The 21,080-nt window shown below is 45.3% G+C and overlaps 1 protein-coding gene across 2 annotated transcripts in view; it reads right to left on the bottom strand.

The window, feature by feature from the left end:
* LOC106597860 (protein tyrosine phosphatase type IVA 3) overlaps positions 1 to 19,973 on the bottom strand; it is a 61,685-nt gene extending 41,712 nt beyond the window's left edge. Inside the window, exon 1 of one of the 2 annotated variants that reach the window (XM_045696852.1) lies at positions 19,664 to 19,973. The gene's annotated coding sequence lies outside the window, so the exon portion shown is untranslated. Of the gene's footprint in view, positions 1 to 12,029; positions 12,055 to 19,663 lie in introns of those variants that run through there. The other variant, XM_045696858.1, reaches the window with a different exon arrangement.
* Positions 19,974 to 21,080: the final 1,107 nt, after the last annotated feature.

Genomic DNA, 21,080 nt, shown 5'->3' with positions numbered 1-21,080 from the left:
CCCCACTCCAATACTGTTTTCTCTTAGAGCGGGGAGTCCTGCGGAGAACATACCAGCTTCCAAAAATAGGATGAATGTTGTTTTTTTTCCAACAGAGCCCACTCCAAAGGCCAATGTCAGCCAGAGTGGCACACTGGTTAATTTAGCTGAACTAAGGGTAACCCACAAGAAAGCTGCACTCTCATGTAGAGAAACAGGAACAGGCTGTCAGATAGCTCTACTATCTCTGCGCTGTCTGATGTACTTGCTTAACTCTGAGCCTGTCACAGATCTATGGTTTAGTCATGGGGTAGGCTACGTCCCAAATGGCACTCTATTCCCTACAGTGGCCTACTTTTGACCAGAGACGTTAAAAGTAACGTCTCTGGTCAAACACACAAAACAGGTCAAAAGTTTTAGAACACCTACTCCTTCAAGGGTTTTTCTTTCATTTATACTATTTTCTACATTGTAGAATAAAAGTGAAGACATCACAACTATGAAATAACATATGGAATCATGTAGTAACCAACATATATGGAATCATGTAGTAACCAAAAAAGTGCTAAAGAAATCTAAATATATTTTATATTTGAGACTCTTCAAATAGCCACATTTTGCCTTGATGACAGCTTTGCACACTCTTGGCATTCTCTCAACCAGCTTAATGAGGTAGTCACCTGAAATGCATTTAAAATGAATAGGTGTGCCTTCTTAAAAGTAAATTTGTGGAATTTCTTTCCTTCTTAATGCGTTAGAGCCAATCGGTTGTGTTGTGACAAGGTATACAGAATATAGTAGAGGTCGACTGATTAATCAGAATGGCCGATTAATTAGGGCCGATTTCAAGTTTTCAGAACAATCAGTAATCGGCATTTTTGGACACCGATCATGGCCGATTACGTTGCAGTCCACGAGGAGACTGCGTGGCAGACTGACTACCTGTTACGCAAGTGCAGCAAGGAGCCAAGGTAAGGTGCTAGCTAGCATTAAACTTATCTTATAAAAACAATCAATCTTAACATAATCACTAGTTAACTACACATGGTTGATGATATTACTAGTTTATCTAGCTTGTCCTGCGCTGCATAAAATCGATGCGGTGCCTGTTCATTTATCATTGAATCATAGCCTACTTCGCCAAACGGGTGATTTAACAAGCGCATTCGCGAATAAAGCACTGTCGTTGCACCAATGTGTACCTAACCATAAACATCAACGCCTTTCTTAAAATCAATACACAAGTATATATTTTTAAACCTGCATATTTAGTTAAAAGGAATTCATGTTAGCAGGCAATATTAACTAAATATGCAGGTTTAAAAATATATACTTGTGTATTGATTTTAAGAAAGGCGTTGATGTTTATGGTTTGGTACAGTCGTCAACGATTGTGCTTAGCAAATGCGCTTTTGTTAAATCATCCCCCGTTTGGCGAAGTCAGCTGTCTTTGTTAGGAAGAAATGGTCTTAACACAGTTCGCAACGAGCCAGGCGGCCCAAACTGTTGCATATACCCTGACTCTGTTGCACAGAATGCTAGAGAAGTGACACAATTTCCCTAGTTAAAAGAAATGCATGTTAGCAGGCAATATTAACTAGGGAAATTGTGTCACTTCTCTAGCATTCTGTGTGAAGACCATTTCTTCCTAACAAAGACAGCAGACTTCGCCAAACGGGGGATGATTTAACAAAAGCGCATTTGCGGAAAAAAGCACAATCGTTGCACGAATGTACCTAACCATAAACATCAATGCCTTTCTTAAAATCAATACACAGAAGTATATTTTTTTAAACCTGCATATTTAGTTAAAAGAAATGCATGTTAGCAGCAAATTTTATCTAGGGAAATTCTGTCACTTCTCTTGCGTTCATTGCACGCAGAGTCAGGGTATATATGCAACAGTTTAGGCCGCCTGGCTTGTTGCGAACTAATTTGCCAGAATTTTACATAATTATGACATAACATTGAAGGTTGTGCAATGTAACAGGAATATTTAGACTTATGGATGCCACCCGTTAGATAAAATACGGAACGGTTCCGTATTTCACTGAAAGAATAAAAGTTTTGTTTTCGAAATGATAGTTTCCGGATTTGACCATATTAATGACCTAAAGATCGTATTTCTGTGTGAAATTATATTATAATTAAGTCTATGATTTGATAGAGCAGTGTGACTGAGCGGTGGTAGGTAGCAGCAGGCTCGCAAGCATTCATTCAAACAGCACTTTCGTGCGTTTGTCAGCAGCTCTTCGCTGTGCTTCAAGCATTGAACTGTAAAGTACCTATTAGAACATCCAATAGCCAAAGGTATATGAAATACAAATGGTATAGAGAGAAATAGTCCTATAATAACTACAACCTAAAACTTCTTACCTGGAAATATTGAAGACTCATGTTAAAAGGAACCACCAGCTTTCATATGTTCTCATGTTCTGAGCAAGGAACTTGAACGGTAGCTTTTTTACATGGCACATATTGCACTTTTACTTTCTTCTCCAACACTTTGTTTTGCATTATTTAAACCAAATTGAACATGTTTCATTATTTATTTGAGACTAAATTGATTTTATTGATGTATTAAGTTAAAATAAAAGTGTTCATTGTTCATTCAGTATTGTTATATATATATATATATATATATAAAAATAAAAATAGGCCGATTAATCGGTATCGGCTTTTATTTGGTCCTCCAATAATCAGTGTTGAAAAATCATTTAAAAAAAATAATAAAAAAAATAAATTAAATTAAATTAAAAAAAAAAAAATCGGTCGACCTCTAGAATATAGCCTTATTTGGTAAAAGACCAAGTCCATATTATGGCAAGAACAGCTCAAATAAGCAAAGAGAAACGACAGTCCATCATTACTTTAAGACATGAAGGTCAGTCAATAAAGACATTTCTAAAACGTAAAAAATGTCTTCAAGTGCAGTCGCAAAAACCATCAATCGCTATGATGAAACTGGCTCTCATGAGGACCGCCACAGGAATGGAAGACCCGGAGTTACCTCTCCTGCAGATGATTAGTTCATTAGAGATACCAGCCTCAGAAATTGCAGCCCAAATAAATGCTTCACAGAGTTCAAGCAACAGACACATCTCAACATCAATTGTTCAGAGGAGACTGTATAAAATCAGGCCTTCATGGTCAAAATGCTGCAAAGAAACCACTACTAAAGGACACCAATAAGAAGAAGAGACTTGCTTGGGCCAAGAAACACGAGCAATGGACTTTAGACCGGGGGAAATCTGTCCTTTGGTCTGATGAGTCCAAACTGGAGATTTTTGGTTCCAACCACTGTCTTTGTGAGACGCGGTGTGGGTGAACGGATGATCTCCGCATATGTATTTCCCACAGTAAAGAATGGAGGGGGAGGTGTTATGGTGTGGGTGTGCTTTTCTGGTGACACTGTCTGTGATTTATTTAGAGGTCAAGGACACACTTAACCAGCATGGCTACCACAGCCTTCTGCAGCGATACGCCATACCATCTGGAATGGGCTTAGTGGGACTATCATTTGTTTTTCAACAGTACAATGACCCAACATACCTCCAGGCTGTGTAAGGGCTATTCGACCAAGGAGGAGAGAGTGATGGAGTGCTGCATCAGATGACCTGGCCTCCACAATCAACCGACCTCAACCAAATTGAGATGGTTTGGGATGAGTCGGACCGCATAGTGAAACAAAAGCAGCCAACAAGTGCTCAGCAAATGTGGGAACTCCTTCAAGACTGTTGGAAAAGCATTCTAGGTAAAGCTGGTTGAGAGAATGCCAAGAGGCAAAGGGTGGCTATTTGAAGAATCTCAAATATAAAATATATTTTGAATTGTTTAACACTTTTTTGGTTACTACGTGATTGCATATGTGTTATTTCATCATTTTGATAGTCACTATTATTCTACAATGTAGAAAATAGTAAAAATAAAGAAAAACCCTGGAATGAGTAGGTGTTCTAAAACTTGACGAGTAGTGCATATATAGGGAATTGAGTGCCATTTGGGACGCAGACATGACACAAATATTGGAAGAGGGTTAGACCTACCAGTGAATCTTAAGAACCTCAGCAAAAGGGTATTTCTACCCTTTTGAGGTAGGAAGATGTTGCTAGGAAACAACACGGCCCAGTAGGAAGATGTTGCTAGGTAACAACACGGCCCAGTAGGAAGATGTTGCTAGGTAACAACACGGCCCAGTAGGAAGATGTTCCTAGGAAACAACACGGCCCAGTAGGAAGATGTTGCTAGGAAACAACACGGCCCAGTAGGAAGATGTTCCTAGGAAACAACACGGCCCAGTAGGAAGATGTTGCTAGGCAACAACACGGCCCAGTAGGAAGATGTTCCTAGGAAACAACACGGCCCAGTAGGAAGATGTTGCTAGGTAACAACACGGCCCAGTAGGAAGATGTTGCTAGGAAACAACACGGCCCAGTAGGAAGATGTTGCTAGGAAGAACAGTCTGTAGCTTTCAATTACCCATGGTAAATCTATCATCACGGGACATGTTGAGCTTGACACATGGGTTTGATCAAGGCAACAAATACACATGCACACTTGACTAATCCTTGCGCAATAGCTTTCAAGCACATGCATGCATCTTCATTCCAACTTCCATTTTTTATTGCACTTCCCGTGTTATGAGCAGGAAGCCAGCTGCTGCTGCAACTGAACTCTTTCCTCCAGGCCACAACAGATCACATGAGGACTGGTGGCTCTGAATGGTGGACCCGCTGTAAGCCACAACTGAGACATACAGGATTGGTGTTTTAGATAGAAATAGGAGCCACAGGGTGTGGAACAGCGGAACTGAATATCTCTTAACGTCCTGCTAGACATGAGGATTTCATACTGCATTACTGACCCTGCTGGGCTCATGGTGTAAATGTCTTCTTCCTTTATCTTTAGAGAGTAGCCGCTCGTATTCAGTTGGCCTGGATTCAGATCAGACACCTCATTGTTGCTGATCGATTGGACGTTAGGCTACAGTACTACAGGGGTTCACATGATCCATGGTGCAGCCAGCCTGCCTTTAGCCCGGGGTTGGCATGATGGCACAAACAGACTGGCACTCAGGCTAGCTGCCTTTCACCCCGGATTCACTTTTCAACGTCAAGCGACTACTTCTCATCTTCAGCCTTGCTACCAATTACCTTAGACAACATCTAACAATGAACTTCTGTTCGGCATTCTGAATTCCACTCTGAATTGAGAGTCATGCGGAATTAGGCTACTGAAAGATTAGGGCCAAATATACCAACCAGGCTGCATTCACTTGGAAGCAAGAACTGCGTAGGACTAGGCGACTAGCAGTACACATGCCCTGGGTTATTTAACACCGCGTAGAACTAGACGACTAGCAGTACACATGCCCTGGGTTATTTAACACTGCGTAGACTAGGCGACTAGCAGTACACATGCCCTGGGTTATTTAACACCGCGTAGGACTAGGCGACTAGCAGTACACATGCCCTGGGTTATTTAACACCGCGTAGAACTAGGCGACTAGCAGTACACATGCCCTGGGTTATTTAACACCGCGTAGAACTAGACGACTAGCAGTACACATGCCCTGGGTTATTTAACACTGCGTAGACTAGGCGACTAGCAGTACACATGCCCTGGGTTATTTAACACCGCGTAGGACTAGGCGACTAGCAGTACACATGCCCTGGGTTATTTAACACTGCGTAGAACTAGACGACTAGCAGTACACATGCCCTGGGTTATTTAACACCGCGTAGGACTAGGCAACTAGCAGTACACATGCCCTGGGTTATTTAACACCGCGTAGAACTAGGCGACTAGCAGTACACATGCCCTGGGTTACTTAACACCGCGTAGGACTAGGCGACTAGCAGTACACATGCCCTGGGTTATTTAACACCGCGTGAGAACTAGGCGACTAGCAGTACACATGCCCTGGGTTATTTAACACCGCGTAGAACTAGGCGACTAGCAGTACACATGCCCTGGGTTATTTAACACCGCGTAGGACTAGGCGACTAGCAGTACACATGCCCTGGGTTATTTAACACCGCGTAGAACTAGGCGACTAGCAGTACACATGCCCTGGGTTATTTAACACCGCGTAGGACTAGGCGACTAGCAGTACACATGCCCTGGGTTACTTAACACCGCGTAGGACTAGGCGACTAGCAGTACACATGCCCTGGGTTATTTAACACCGCGTAGAACTAGGCGACTAGCAGTACACATGCCCTGGGTTATTTAACACTGCGTAGAACTAGGCGACTAGCAGTACACATGCCCTGGGTTATTTAACACTGCGTAGGACTAGGCGACTAGCAGTACACATGCCCTGGGTTATTTAACACTGAGTTACAGGAGGGCTATGCAGGCCTCGAATATTCCGGCGACATGGAGTCGAAGCCCCCTTGTGTGTGGGGCAGTAATGCCCCCCCTTGTGTGTGGGGCAGTAATGCCCCCCCTTGTGTGTGGGGCAGTAATGCCCCCCCTTGTGTGTGGGGCAGTAATGCCCCCCCTTGTGTGTGGGGCAGTAATGCCCCCCCTTGTGTGTGGGGCAGTAATGCCCCCCCTTGTGTGTGGGGCAGTAATGTCCCCATGCCTTACATTCAAAGTGGCCGTTGTGCCCTTGGGCTGAATATAATAATTATAATTCCCTTCTCCCGGGTGCCAAATCAACGTGCTCCAAAGCACCTCTCACTGACATGGGTCTCTCAGATATCTCAATTCTTATTAGCCAACGCCCGTCACGTGATCGGGTCAGACACATCAGGGATGAAGTGAAGACTAACGTCGGGGATGAAGTGAAGACTAACGTCGGGGATAAAGTGAAGACTAACGTCAGGGATGAAGTGAAGACTAACGTCGGGGATGAAGTGAAGACTAACGTCGGGGATAAAGTGAAGACTAACGTCGGGGATGAAGTGAAGACTAACGTCGGGGATAAAGTGAAGACTAACGTCGGGGATAAAGTGAAGACTAACGTCGGGGATAAAGTGAAGACTAACGTCGGGGATGAAGTGAAGACTAACGTCGGGGATAAAGTGAAGACTAACGTCGGGATAAAGTGAAGACTAACGTCGGGGATAAAGTGAAGACTAACGTCGGGGATAAAGTGAAGACTAACGTCGGGGATGAAGTGAAGACTAACGTCGGGGATAAAGTGAAGACTAACGTCGGGGATGAAGTGAAGACTAACGTCGGGGATGAAGTGAAGACTAACGTCGGGGATAAAGTGAAGACTAACGTTGGGGATAAAGTGAAGACTAACGTCGGGGATAAAGTGAAGACTAACGTCGGGGATGAAGTGAAGACTAACGTCGGGGATGAAGTGAAGACTAACGTCGGGGATGAAGTGAAGACTAACGTTGGGGATGAAGTGAAGACTAACGTTGGGGATGAAGTGAAGACTAACGTCGGGGATGAAGTGAAGACTAACGTCGGGGATGAAGTGAAGACTAACGTCGGGGATGAAGTGAAGACTAACGTTGGGGATGAAGTGAAGACTAACGTTGGGGATAAAGTGAAGACTAACGTTGGGGATAAAGTGAAGACTAACGTTGGGGATGCAACGGCGCTCTTCCTTCTTATTGAATTCCGAGGCGCATAGTGAAAATGTTAGAACTGTCCACATTTGACTTTTCATCAGCCGACATCAACCAAAAGCACCAGCCAGTCAATCTACTATCCCCCATAGTACAACAGTTGATCCATTCTATTGGTCAGCTTGTCCTTCTGTGTGAGAAATAAATATTCCAAACGTTTAGCTTAAAAATGTTGACAAACTAGTCGGCTATTTCTTCACATTATAAGCGCAGTAAGACACACACATCAGCGTGAATGCTCCAAAATGCAATAAACGGGAAAACACCATTCTCAAAAGTGCACCGTGTGGTTTCATATCCTTCAGAAATGTACAAAGACCTAAAAACACAACAAGCATGGGTTGTTACTATGACTAGGGCTGTTACTATGACTAGGGCTGTTACTATGACTAGGGCTGTTACTATGACTAGGGCTGTTACTATGACTAGGGCTGTTACTATGACTAGGACTGTTAGGGCTGTTACTATGACTAGGACTGTTACTATGACTAGGATTGTGTCTTTGGCTCCTGGACAACGAAAGAAAGTTGAGAACATGAGATAAATACTGGTTTCAATGGCATATAAGGAAGTGTTTATGAAAGAATCCCCATAACATTCCTATGCTAGTAACTCTAAGACATGCCTCATAAAATACCCCAAAACGTCCAGGTTTTAAACAATTACGTTTATGGTTAAATAGTTTCAAAATGTTGACTGCCTATGCTTAGATTGCAAGATTGGTGAAGTTGCGCAAATGGCAACTGGCCTTTCCGTCCTATCAGAACGAACAGTGCCTCAGGTATGTCGACAGAATCAAGCCTTTAGATTTTAATAACACATTGGAGCCAATACCATAGGCTATCACCTACACTTTGACATGTAGGCTAATTAATCATTTATTTACATACACTTATGTTTTCTTAACAGAATAGCTACTGTTTTTCAGTTTTCAAATCAATTTAATTTGATATTTTGGTTAATGGCCTTGGTGCCTTGGCAGATTGGGCACCACTTGAAGGCCATATGGCCTTGCCCCTAAAATCACTCAATTCAAGGCCTGGGTCTGTCATTTACAGTAGACTGCAGTAATCACATCTCACATGGGTTCACATTTGCTATCATTTTCCCACTACAATGACAATAACACCAGTCCAATCCATCTTACCTTTTCAGAGAAAAACAAACCTGCCAAAGACTGTTTGAAAAATCCTAACTCAAGTCAAGTGTCATTTTTGTTCCTCTTCCAGTCATCTAGCACTGCTGGAGTGTCACTGATAACACATAGGGCCTATGACCTACAATGTTGTCAAACAGCCCCTAGCGCCGTAAAATGTGGAAGCTCGAGACAGAAATGGAAGTTGAGCGATCCTGGTACTAGTTAGCCTAGTTCCCTGGAGGGGAGAATGTGAGGTGATCCTGGTACTAGTTAGCCTAGTTCTCTGGAGGGGAGAATGTGAGGTGATCCCGGTACTAGTTAGCCTAGTTCTCTGGAGGGGAGAATGTGAGGTGATCCCGGTACTAGTTAGCCTAGTTCCCTGGAGGGGAGAATGTGAGGTGATCCCGGTACTAGTTAGCCTAGTTCTCTGGAGGGGAGAATGTGAGGTGATCCCGGTACTAGTTAGCCTAGTTCCCTGGAGGGGAGAATGTGAGGTGATCCCGGTACTAGTTAGCCTAGTTCCCTGGAGGGGAGAATGTGAGGTGATCCCGGTACTAGTTAGCCTAGTTCCCTGGAGGGGAGAATGTGAGGTGATCCCGGGTACTAGTTAGCCTAGTTCCCTGGAGGGGAGAATGTGAGGTGATCCTGGTACTAGTTAGCCTAGTTCTCTGGAGGGGAGAATGTGAGGTGATCCCGGTACTAGTTAGCCTAGTTCTCTGGAGGGGAGAATGTGAGGTGATCCAGGTACTAGTTAGCCTAGTTCTCTGGAGGGAGAATGTGAGGTCAGCAGCAAAGCAACACTTAGGGTTTTTACCCGTCTAAGAAAGCTGACAACCGTACCATGGTCTTTGTGCCAGTTTTCAAGATTAGATATCAGGTTAAGAGAGGCTGGCATTCGTGTACTCATCTGACAGCTCTACAGTGTTGCCAGTCAAAACAGGCACCAGCAGGCACTGGCACTTTCCACCCTTAAGGACTCCAGAGGTGATCTTAAATATAGCTTCACTGCCTCAAAGCCTTCCATAAACACAGGCAAATATGCCAGTGCTCTGAGCTCTTTGCAGATGACAAATACAATTGCTTCACACACCTCCTCCCAACACAAAATTCCAAAAATATCACATCTGATTTAGCCAAGTGTGGCAGAACTTGGCGGGATCCCCCACAGGAAGCATTTCCCTTCATTGTATCTCTGTGGTGCCTGTCTATGCTATGGGGTCCTCTGAGGCTTGGCTGACACTAGCCAGCAGAGTACACACACACAGTGGCTGCGTCTCAAACACCACCCAAATCCCTATATAGTTCACTGCTTTTGACCAAAGCCCTATAAGCAGTGCACTATGTAGTTAACAGGGTGCCATTTAGGACACACAAATGACAGCCGTCCATCAGCAGACAAGCGAGCGCACACTCCCTCGAGTAAAGGCTCACTGGCACTTCATAAATCAAGATTAGGAGTGTCTGGAGAATCCCCTCCCCAGAGTGTCATTAAAAAGGCCATGTCAGATGGAATATATCAGATGAGGGTGAGAGAACCAGATGAAAGAGGAGCCAGGTCAAGAAGACCTCTGTGAGCAACAGCAACATTTAAATGAGTTAGTATGACTCTGGAGTTTTCTGGAGATAATGCTATAATGCTAACTAGCCTAAACTGTGCAGCTGCCTGCAGGCTTGAAGGAACCTCCTGAACTTCAGAGGCCTGCGTTGAGTTTTCCCTCATGGCTTGGTTGAACTTCTTCAGTCACTTGCTTGGGAATCTCTTGCACTAAGTTCATTAATCCTGCAGAAGATTACATCATACACTGGGAGACAAAGCTAGAGAAGGAGAAAATACAACAAGCTACAGTAGGAGGAAAATACAACAAGCTACCGCAGGAGAAAAAAAATACAACAAGCTACAGTAGGAGAAAAATGTCCAACATGTCTCCACAATGACAAGCCTTAAATTACTGAGGATGTTCCTAAATACCAATTGACTGACTTACCCTGTTAACAATTCATGAAGGACTTCTATATCCACACAGCACAATGAGACGTACAGCTCTGTAATTCATGAAGGACATCTATATCCACACAGCACAATGAGACATACAGCTCTGTAATTCATGAAGGACATCTATATCCACACAGCACAATGAGACATACAGCTCTGTAATTCATGAAGGACATCTATATCCACACAGCACAATGACTCTGTAATTCATGAAGGACATCTATATCCACACAGCACAATGAGACGCACAGCTCTGTAATTCATGAAGGACATCTATATCCACACAGCACAATGAGACATACAGCTCTGTAATTCATGAAGGACATCTATATCCACACAGCACAATGACTCTGTAATTCATGAAGGACATCTATATCCACACAGCACAATGAGACGAACAGCTCTGTAATTCATGAAGAACATCTATATCCACACAGCACAATGAGACATACAGCTCTGTAATTCATGAAGGACATCTATATCCACACAGCACAATGAGACGTACAGCTCTGTAATTCATGAAGGACATCTATATCCACACAGCACAATGAGACATAGAGCTCTGTAATTCATGAAGGACATCTATATCCACACAGCACAATGAGACATACAGCTCTGTAATTCATGAAGGACATCTATATCCACACAGCACAATGACTCTGTAATTCATGAAGGACATCTATATCCACACAGCACAATGAGACGCACAGCTCTGTAATTCATGAAGGACATCTATATCCACACAGCACAATGAGACGAACAGCTCTGTAATTCATGAAGAACATCTATATCCACACAGCACAATGAGACATACAGCTCTGTAATTCATGAAGGACATCTATATCCACACAGCACAATGAGACATACAGCTCTGTAATTCATGAAGGACATCTATATCCACACAGCACAATGAGACATACAGCTCTGTAATTCATGAAGGACATCTATATCCACACAGCACAATGAGACATACAGCTCTGTAATTCATGAAGGACATCTATATCCACACAGCACAATGAGATGAACAGCTCTGTAATTCATGAAGGACATCTATATCCACACAGCACAATGAGACATAGAGCTCTGTAATTCATGAAGGACATCTATATCCACACAGCACAATGAGACATACAGCTCTGTAATTCTAAGAAGCATCGGTGCAATGCCTGCAATTACTTTGCCATGAGGCTAAACTTTCTATAAAAGTCAAAGACCATATCATTACAGAACAAAAACTGAAAAGCAGAAAGCTCTGCCGTACAGTTTGCACTGTAACAAGCAGAAATAACAAGAATAGTTTCAAACTTAAACTTAACGGAGATCTCACCTTTCAGAGTGGTCGATCCAAATGGGTCAGGAACCTATTTGCGCTTCCAGAAAAAGTTCCCTTTTAAAACAATGTGCTTCCTGCTTGCCTCTCTTTTTGAGAGTGTACGTGCGTACCAGTGGGCTTGCCTGGGCTGTGATGTCTGTGCCCAATTAGTGCTCCAAAATGCCAATTTGAGGAAAGGGAAGGCCTGCTCCTTAGGGAATCCTAACATAACCATTTATTAGGCTCCCATACGAGTCCCAAAGCTCCACCAGTTGTATTCTGTCTCTTTATGCTTCTTTAACAGAGCGGTTGGTTGGCTGGGAGCCAGGTCCTGCATGCAGAAGGCCAGGGGAAAGTCAGATGGAGGGCCAATTAACAAATGGCACCCTATTCACTATATAGTGCACTACTTTGACCAAGGCCTATGGGCCCTAGTCCTGGTCAAAAGTGGTGCACTAAATAGGTAATAGGGTGCCATTTGAGCTGTAGCTGTGAAACTTGGCTCGGGGCAACATGGCTGGTTCTGCTATGAACCTGGGGCGTTATTACCAGCCAGCCACAAAGTAACAGGTTCCCTCACTACTGTCAACAGTGACCTGGGGGGGGGGTATTATCAGCCACAAAGTAACAGGTTCCCTCACTTCTGTCTAGAGTGACCTGGGGAGGTAATACCAGCCACAAAGTAACAGGTTCCCTCACTTCTGTCAACAGTGACCTGGGGGGGTATTACCAGCCACAAAGTAACAGGTTCCCTCACTTCTGTCAACAGTGACCTGGGGGGTATTACCAGCCACAAAGTAACAGGTTCCCTCACTTCTGTCAAGAGTGACCTGGGGGGTATTACCAGCCACAAAGTAACAGGTTCCCTCACTTCTGTCAACAGTGACCTGGGGGGTATTACCAGCCACAAAGTAACAGGTTCTCTCACTTCTGTCAACAGTGACCTGGGGAGGTATTACCAGCCACAAAGTAACAGGTTCCCTCACTTCTGTCAAGAGTGACCTAGGGGGGTATTACCAGCCACAAAGTAACAGGTTCCCTCACTACTGTCAACAGTGACCTGGGGGGTATTACCAGCCACAAAGTAACAGGTTCTCTCACTTCTGTCAACAGTGACCTGGGGGGGTATTACCAGCCACAAAGTAACAGGTTCCCTCACTTCTGTCAAGAGTGACCTGGGGGGGTATTACCAGCCACAAAGTAACAGGTTCCCTCACTTCTGTCAACAGTGACCTGGGGGGTATTACCAGCCACAAAGTAACCGGTTCTCTCACTTCTGTCAACAGTGACCTGGGGAGGTATTACCAGCCACAAAGTAACAGGTTCCCTCACTTCTGTCAAGAGTGACCTAGGGGGGTATTACCAGCCACAAAGTAACAGGTTCCCTCACTTCTGTCAAGAGTGACCTGGGGGGGTATTATCAGCCACAAAGTAACAGGTTCCCTCACTTCTGTCTAGAGTGACCTGGGGAGGTAATACCAGCCACAAAGTAACAGGTTCTCTCACTTCTGTCAACAGTGACCTGGGGGGGTAATACCAGCCACAAAGTAACAGGTTCCCTCACTACTGTCAACAGTGACCTGGGGGGGTATTACCAGCCACAAAGTAACAGGTTCTCTCACTTCTGTCAACAGTGACCTGGGGGGGTATTACCAGCCACAAAGTAACAGGTTCTCTCACTTCTGTCAACAGTGACCTGGGGGGGTATTACCAGCCACAAAGTAACAGGTTCCCTCACTTCTGTCAAGAGTGACCTGGGGGGGTATTACCAGCCACAAAGTAACAGGTTCCCTCACTTCTGTCAACAGTGACCTGGGGGGGTATTACCAGCCACAAAGTAACAGGTTCTCTCACTTCTGTCAACAGTGACCTGGGGAGGTATTACCAGCCACAAAGTAACAGGTTCCCTCACTTCTGTCAAGAGTGACCTAGGGGGGTATTACCAGCCACAAAGTAACAGGTTCCCTCACTACTGTCAACAGTGACCTGGGGGGGTATTACCAGCCACAAAGTAACAGGTTCTCTCACTTCTGTCAACAGTGACCTGGGGGGGTATTACCAGCCACAAAGTAACAGGTTCCCTCACTTCTGTCAAGAGTGACCTGGGGGGGTATTACCAGCCACAAAGTAACAGGTTCCCTCACTTCTGTCAACAGTGACCTGGGGGGGTATTACCAGCCACAAAGTAACCGGTTCTCTCACTTCTGTCAACAGTGACCTGGGGAGGTATTACCAGCCACAAAGTAACAGGTTCCCTCACTTCTGTCAAGAGTGACCTAGGGGGGTATTACCAGCCACAAAGTAACAGGTTCCCTCACTTCTGTCAAGAGTGACCTGGGGGGTATTATCAGCCACAAAGTAACAGGTTCCCTCACTTCTGTCTAGAGTGACCTGGGGAGGTAATACCAGCCACAAAGTAACAGGTTCTCTCACTTCTGTCAACAGTGACCTGGGGGGGTAATACCAGCCACAAAGTAACAGGTTCCCTCACTACTGTCAACAGTGACCTGGGGGGGTATTACCAGCCACAAAGTAACAGGTTCTCTCACTTCTGTCAACAGTGACCTGGGGGGGTATTACCAGCCACAAAGTAACAGGTTCCCTCACTTCTGTCAAGAGTGACCTGGGGGGGTATTACCAGCCACAAAGTAACAGGTTCCCTCACTTCTGTCAACAGTGACCTGGGGGGGTATTACCAGCCACAAAGTAACAGGTTCTCTCACTTCTGTCAACAGTGACCTGGGGAGGTATTACCAGCCACAAAGTAACAGGTTCCCTCACTTCTGTCAAGAGTGACCTAGGGGGGTATTACCAGCCACAAAGTAACAGGTTCCCTCACTTCTGTCAAGAGTGACCTGGGGGGGTATTATCAGCCACAAAGTAACAGGTTCCCTCACTTCTGTCAAGAGTGACCTGGGGGGGTATTACCAGCCACAAAGTAACAGGTTCTCTCACTACTGTCAAGAGTGACCTGGGGGGTATTATCAGCCACAAAGTAACAGGTTCCCTCACTTCTATCAAGAGTGACCTGGGGGGGTATTACCAGCCACAAAGTAACAGGTTCTCTCACTTCTGTCAAGAGTGACCTGGGGGGTATTACCAGCCACAAAGTAACAGGTTCTCTCACTTCTGTCAACAGTGACCTGGGGGGGGGTATTACCAGCCACAAAGTAACAGGTTCCCTCACTTCTGTCAACAGTGACCTGGGGGGGTATTACCAGCCACAAAGTAACAGGTTCCCTCACTACTGTCAAGAGTGACCTGGGGGAGTATTACCAGCCACAAAGTAACAGGTTCCCTCACTACTGTCAAGAGTGACCTGGGGGGGTATTACCAGCCACAAAGTAACAGGTTCCCTCACTACTGTCAAGAGTGACCTGGGGGGGTATTATCAGCCACAAAGTAACAGGTTCCCTCACTTCTATCAAGAGTGACCTGGGGGGTATTACCAGCCACAAAGTAACAGGTTCTCTCACTTCTGTCAAGAGTGACCTGGGGGGTATTACCAGCCACAAAGTAACAGGTTCTCTCACTTCTGTCAACAGTGACCTGGGGGGGGGGGTATTACCAGCCACAAAGTAACAGGTTCCCTCACTTCTGTCAACAGTGACCTGGGGGGGGTATTACCAGCCACAAAGTAACAGGTTCCCTCACTACTGTCAAGAGTGACCTGGGGGAGTATTACCAGCCACAAAGTAACAGGTTCCCTCACTACTGTCAAGAGTGACCTGGGGGGTATTACCAGCCACAAAGTAACAGGTTCCCTCACTACTGTCAACAGTGACCTGGGGGGGTATTACCAGCCACAAAGTAACAGGTTCCCTCACTTCTGTCAACAGTGACCTGGGGGGTTATTACCAGCCACAAAGTAACAGGTTCCCTCACTACTGTCAACAGTGACCTGGGGGGTATTACCAGCCACAAAGTAACAGGTTCCCTCACTTCTGTCAAGAGTGACCTGGGGGGGTATTATCAGCCACAAAGTAACAGGTTCCCTCACTTCTGTCAACAGTGACCTGGGGGGGTATTACCAGCCACAAAGTAACAGGTTCCCTCACTACTGTCAACAGTGACCTGGGGGGTATTACCAGCCACAAAGTAACAGGTTCCCTCACTTCTGTCTAGAGTGACCTGGGGGGGTATTACCAGCCACAAAGTAACAGGTTCCCTCACTTCTGTCAAGAGTGACCTGGGGGGGTAATACCAGCCACAAAGTAACAGGTTCCCTCACTTCTGTCAACAGTGACCTGGGGGGTATTACCAGCCACAAAGTAACAGGTTCCCTCACTTCTGTCAACAGTGACCTGGGGGGTATTATCAGCCACAAAGTAACAGGTTCCCTCACTTCTGTCAACAGTGACCTGGGGGGTTATTACCAGCCACAAAGTAACAGGTTCTCTCACTTCTGTCAAGAGTGACCTGGGGGGGTAATACCAGCCACAAAGTAACAGGTTCCCTCACTTCTGTCAAGAGTGACCTGGGGGGGTATTATCAGCCACAAAGTAACAGGTTCCCTCACTACTGTCAAGAGTGACCTGGGGAGGTAATACCAGCCACAAAGTAACAGGTTCCCTCACTACTGTCAAGAGTGACCTGGGGGGGTAATACCAGCCACAAAGTAACAGGTTCCCTCACTTCTGTCAAGAGTGACCTGGGGGGGTATTATCAGCCACAAAGTAACAGGTTCCCTCACTTCTGTCAAGAGTGACCTGGGGGGTAATACCAGCCACAAAGTAACAGGTTCTCTCACTACTGTCAAGAGTGACTGATCCCAGGGGGCTTTGAGAACAAAGCTGAATTCCCAGAAGAGGCCTCCTCATGAGTTCGGATCACTTGACTCAGCCATACGCAACCGCTTTAACTGCATCAAAAATAAAAGGGTCTAACACAACGGAATAATCCAACTTAGAAATCAAGTGCGTACAGGGATATCATTTGCAAGGGAAAGCGAGATCATTTGCGAGGTTTCCATGCTTTTAGAGCTAATCATTTCTTCATAGATTGAATTGTAGCTCTGTTTCCAGCATCAGGGAAACTTTGCTTGTGCCCCCAACAAGTTCCACACAGAGTGTGTGCCAGCACATCCACCACCCACCAGTCCTTCTTGATGCATTTTCCAGGGCCTCATATTTTCCCAATAAAAGGGGCGTATCAGGATTACTTAAGCGGAGGAAGCCACCCCTTGCCCCATGGCAGCCATTTACGTCATTGGTTGTCGATGCCATGAGTGAGGACTGACACATTCAACTGTTAGGACACCCCTGCACAGCGGTGGTGGGCGGGGGCTCCCCCCTTCCCTCCCCTGGCCCTTCCTGAGCCAGCGGTGGGGGGCGGGGCTCCACCCTTCCCTCCCCTGGCCCTTCCTGAGCCAGCGGTGGGGGGCGGGGCTCCACCCTTCCCTCCCCTCCCCCTTCCTGAGCCAGCGGTTGATTAGGTAGGCTGTGGCTACATCTCAAAACGCCACCCTATTCCCTATGTAGTGCCCCCATAGGGCCCTGGTCAGAAGCTGGGAATAAGGTATCATTTGGGATGCCGGCCGCTGTGTGACAAACTGGGGTGGGCCTCCCTCCTCACACCTTCCTGGTTTACAACCAGCAGAGAGAAGCCGGTGTCACAGTAAGGGGGGAAACAATGAGGTTGAGCCAGGTCAGTGGGCAAAGCAGCAGGGTGACTAGAACAGGGCTTAATGCATAAGGAGAGTTTCCACTGTGACCTAGCCTCTACTCAGGACCTATATCAAAAAGAGCTGCCGTCATCACCCTCAGCACTAGAGGGACAGGTTCTTTATAATTACACATGGGGGCTGCATCCCAAATGGCACCCTATAGGGATACTCTATATAGTGCACTACTTTGGACCAAGGCCCATCGGGAAAAAATGTGGCCACAATAGAGGCTTGAGTTTGAGTCTGTCCTAAGCATGACTTCCTTTAGGAAGGAACACAGAAAACCAAGAAAGAAGAGGAGAGTTATTCCCAGGCCTCTGCGCTTCCTGCTGTTAGGCCTATATGACAGAAGAAACATATTGGAGACCCACCGGGACCACAAACCACAGCAGTAGCCTGTAATGAAGTCAGTCTGGACAATAGTACCACAGCCTCAGTAAAACAGAGAGAGAATGCTATGTGAAAGTCTTCCTGTGGGAAAGACTGGAGAAGTAATCAACAGGGCAGATGAGATGCCCACCCTCTCACCAGGTTGCTGCTTCACACACACCTGTGCACAGCTGTGACAACAGAGCAGAGTACTTTAACAGAAACATCTACAGCTACCTGCTAGCCGACACTATGCTATTCCAATCACACCCACTTTTCATAACCACTTGCAGCCGGTGAGGTAAACTTAAATGTATACAGGGGTATTTTGAAATACAGCACAATAACTTTTTCACGACAGATTTATCCTAGTCTAACACTGTTACTTGCAAAAGGCCAAAAGGTTCTTAAAGCAGCAATCAGCAGTTGAAACAATAACAAAGCCTCTCCCCGTCACTGTTTCACAAAAAAGCAAAGGGATGGGACAGATTTTTTTTACTACTCTAGCCAGAGCTATGGATGCAAAGACTGACCATCCATGATATTAAAAGGATCGTTTTAAAGGATACCTTAATTTAACTAGGCAAGTCAGTTAAGAACAAATTCTCATTTACAATGACAGCCTACTCCGGCCAAACCCGGACGACACTGGGCCAATTGTGCGCCGCCCTATGGGACTCCCAATCACGGCCGGATGCGATACAGCCTGGATTCGAACCAGGGCCTGTAGTGACATTTCTTGCACTGAGATACAGTGCCTTAGACCACTGCGCCCCTCGGGAGGCCCAAATCAGGATTTATTTCACTGATTGGATATAGAACATTTCGTGAAGTGAAAGGGATTTAGCTGCTGTACATGGTTGTATAACTGCTTTTAAAATATCAATAGTAAATCTACAATCAGCTTTGGACATTTTGAGAATGAGAAAACAGCAGCACTATGTCTAATTGTCTATATGCATAAATATAATCTTGTCTGGTGCTGTTAAATGTCATCAGTATCTTGATCTGAAATAAAACTGGGAGCAGCGACCTTACCCTGCAGTGTATACAAGCTGGACTCGAGGTTTTAGGGAGAGTTCCTCCATCAAGTTGCATAAAAATGGGCATAACGTTAGTGTGCCATCATTAACTAAAGTAAACAAAGGACTGGAGCAAGAATGTATTTACATCTCAGCGAGCCGGGCATTTTCAGGAAAAACGAATCATTGCGGTAGAAATAAGATTAGACTTTTCGTGTGTAACAGCATTTGTATAGCCAACCTCAATAGCAAGAAAGCTTCTAAAATTGTTTGATTCAAGGAAGAAGCACAAGGACTGCGCATCACCTTAAAAATGCTAACCTGTTGCCATCAAAACACTAAGCCTGTTTCAAGAATCTTCACATGGTTCATCGTTAGCTAGTTAGCACACAACGCAAGTTTACAGTCTGCATGGTAGCTAGTTACAAAGACCACCCTGACAATCATAAACAGACCGCCACTGTTGTTACGGGCAAGCTAACTAGCACTAAGCTAGCTAACGTTAGATAGCTACATCCGTAACGTTACTAAACCACAGTAATGTTAGACTAGCTCTTGCATGTAAATTCATATTTCATTTGATAGAGGCTTACCGTCTCCAAGCTACCGATGGTATCTTAAACTGCTTGGTCGCCAGCAGCTCCTGGATACTTTTATGAGCAATATTTGGCAATTTCACATTGTTTGTAGCTATTTTATTGCACACAGACAGAGCGATCAAAAGTCGGTCCATGTGATTTTAAAACAATGACATTTCTCCCTCCTCTGTCTCCATGGGGACCTAGCGTCACAGTGGTTCTGTGAGAACAGGGGCGGGTCTCAGAACCATTTAAACAGCCGGCGGGAACACACTTATGTCACATTCAATATGTTCTACCTAACCCCATTATTTGTTCTCTAATATCCAGCTGTATAGCAGAATGATACGTCTACAATGCTCTAAACGTATATATTTTAGGTTGCTCTGGTACGCCATCTAGCGTACGATAAAAGTGTACACAACAGCTACTTGGTGGTGATGCTACACACAGTACTAGTATTCTGGTACAACAGACAGACAGACAGACAGACCCAAGCCTCTTGACCACAGTCAAACATGTGTGACTGTATGTAAAAAAGCATAAAAGCAGGCTCTGACACAGAATGCACTGTAATTTAATGCTCAGAAAGATATTAATAACCTAAAAGTAATCTGCAATAGCTTTGCCTATCTGATAAATAGGACAAGGAAGGCCTGTGATAGGAGAGGGGAATAGGGTGGGGCCCATGGGGAATAGGGTGTGCCATGTATGGGCCCTGGTCAACATTTGTGCACTAAATAGGGAATATGATCCTAATCCTCAGGCTCCTGAGTGGCGCAGCGGTCTAAGGCCCTGCATCTCAGTGCATGAGGTGTCACTACAGTCCCTGGTTTGAATCCAGGCTGTATTACATCCAGCTGTGATTGAGAGTCCCATAGGACGGCGCACAATTGGCCCAGTGTTGTCTGGGGTAGGCCGTCATCGTCATCTTAACTGACTTGCCTAGTTAAATAAAACACTTTTTTTTTTCAATCCTTCAGTATATAGTGCCCTACTTTTGTATGGGTCCTGGTCAAAATTAGTGCACTATATATGAAACAGGGTGCCATTTAGGATGTAGACATAGGTGTAAGCCATGGTAAGAAATAAGAATGCTTGACAGCCGTGTCATTCCAGCAGGCAGTGGCAGACTCTGTTCTGAAGCGATTACCATGGCCTAGACACTAGACCAGGGGTGTCATGTACCCCAAAGATCTGAGGTGACATAAAATATATGAGGATGGCTGGAGGGGGTTCTAGGCCCCCGACCGTAAATTGGAGAACACCTGAAACAGCTTTTTCTCTGCAATCTAGAGACATAGTCATTATGCTTAATTCTATGTTAAATCCTCCTGACTGGTGGATATGGTTTTCAAGAAACTAAATATGCTACTCTGCATCTCTGCTCAAATCTGGGTAAAAGATTGAAAGGAATGTGAGTCTTTTTAAG

This window comes from Salmo salar, chromosome ssa02 (genome assembly GCF_905237065.1).
Source record: "Salmo salar chromosome ssa02, Ssal_v3.1, whole genome shotgun sequence".
Lineage (NCBI taxonomy): Eukaryota > Metazoa > Chordata > Actinopteri > Salmoniformes > Salmonidae > Salmo > Salmo salar.
The sequence above is the reverse complement of the archived record's forward strand: the minus strand, read 5'-3'. Positions and strand labels throughout refer to the sequence as shown.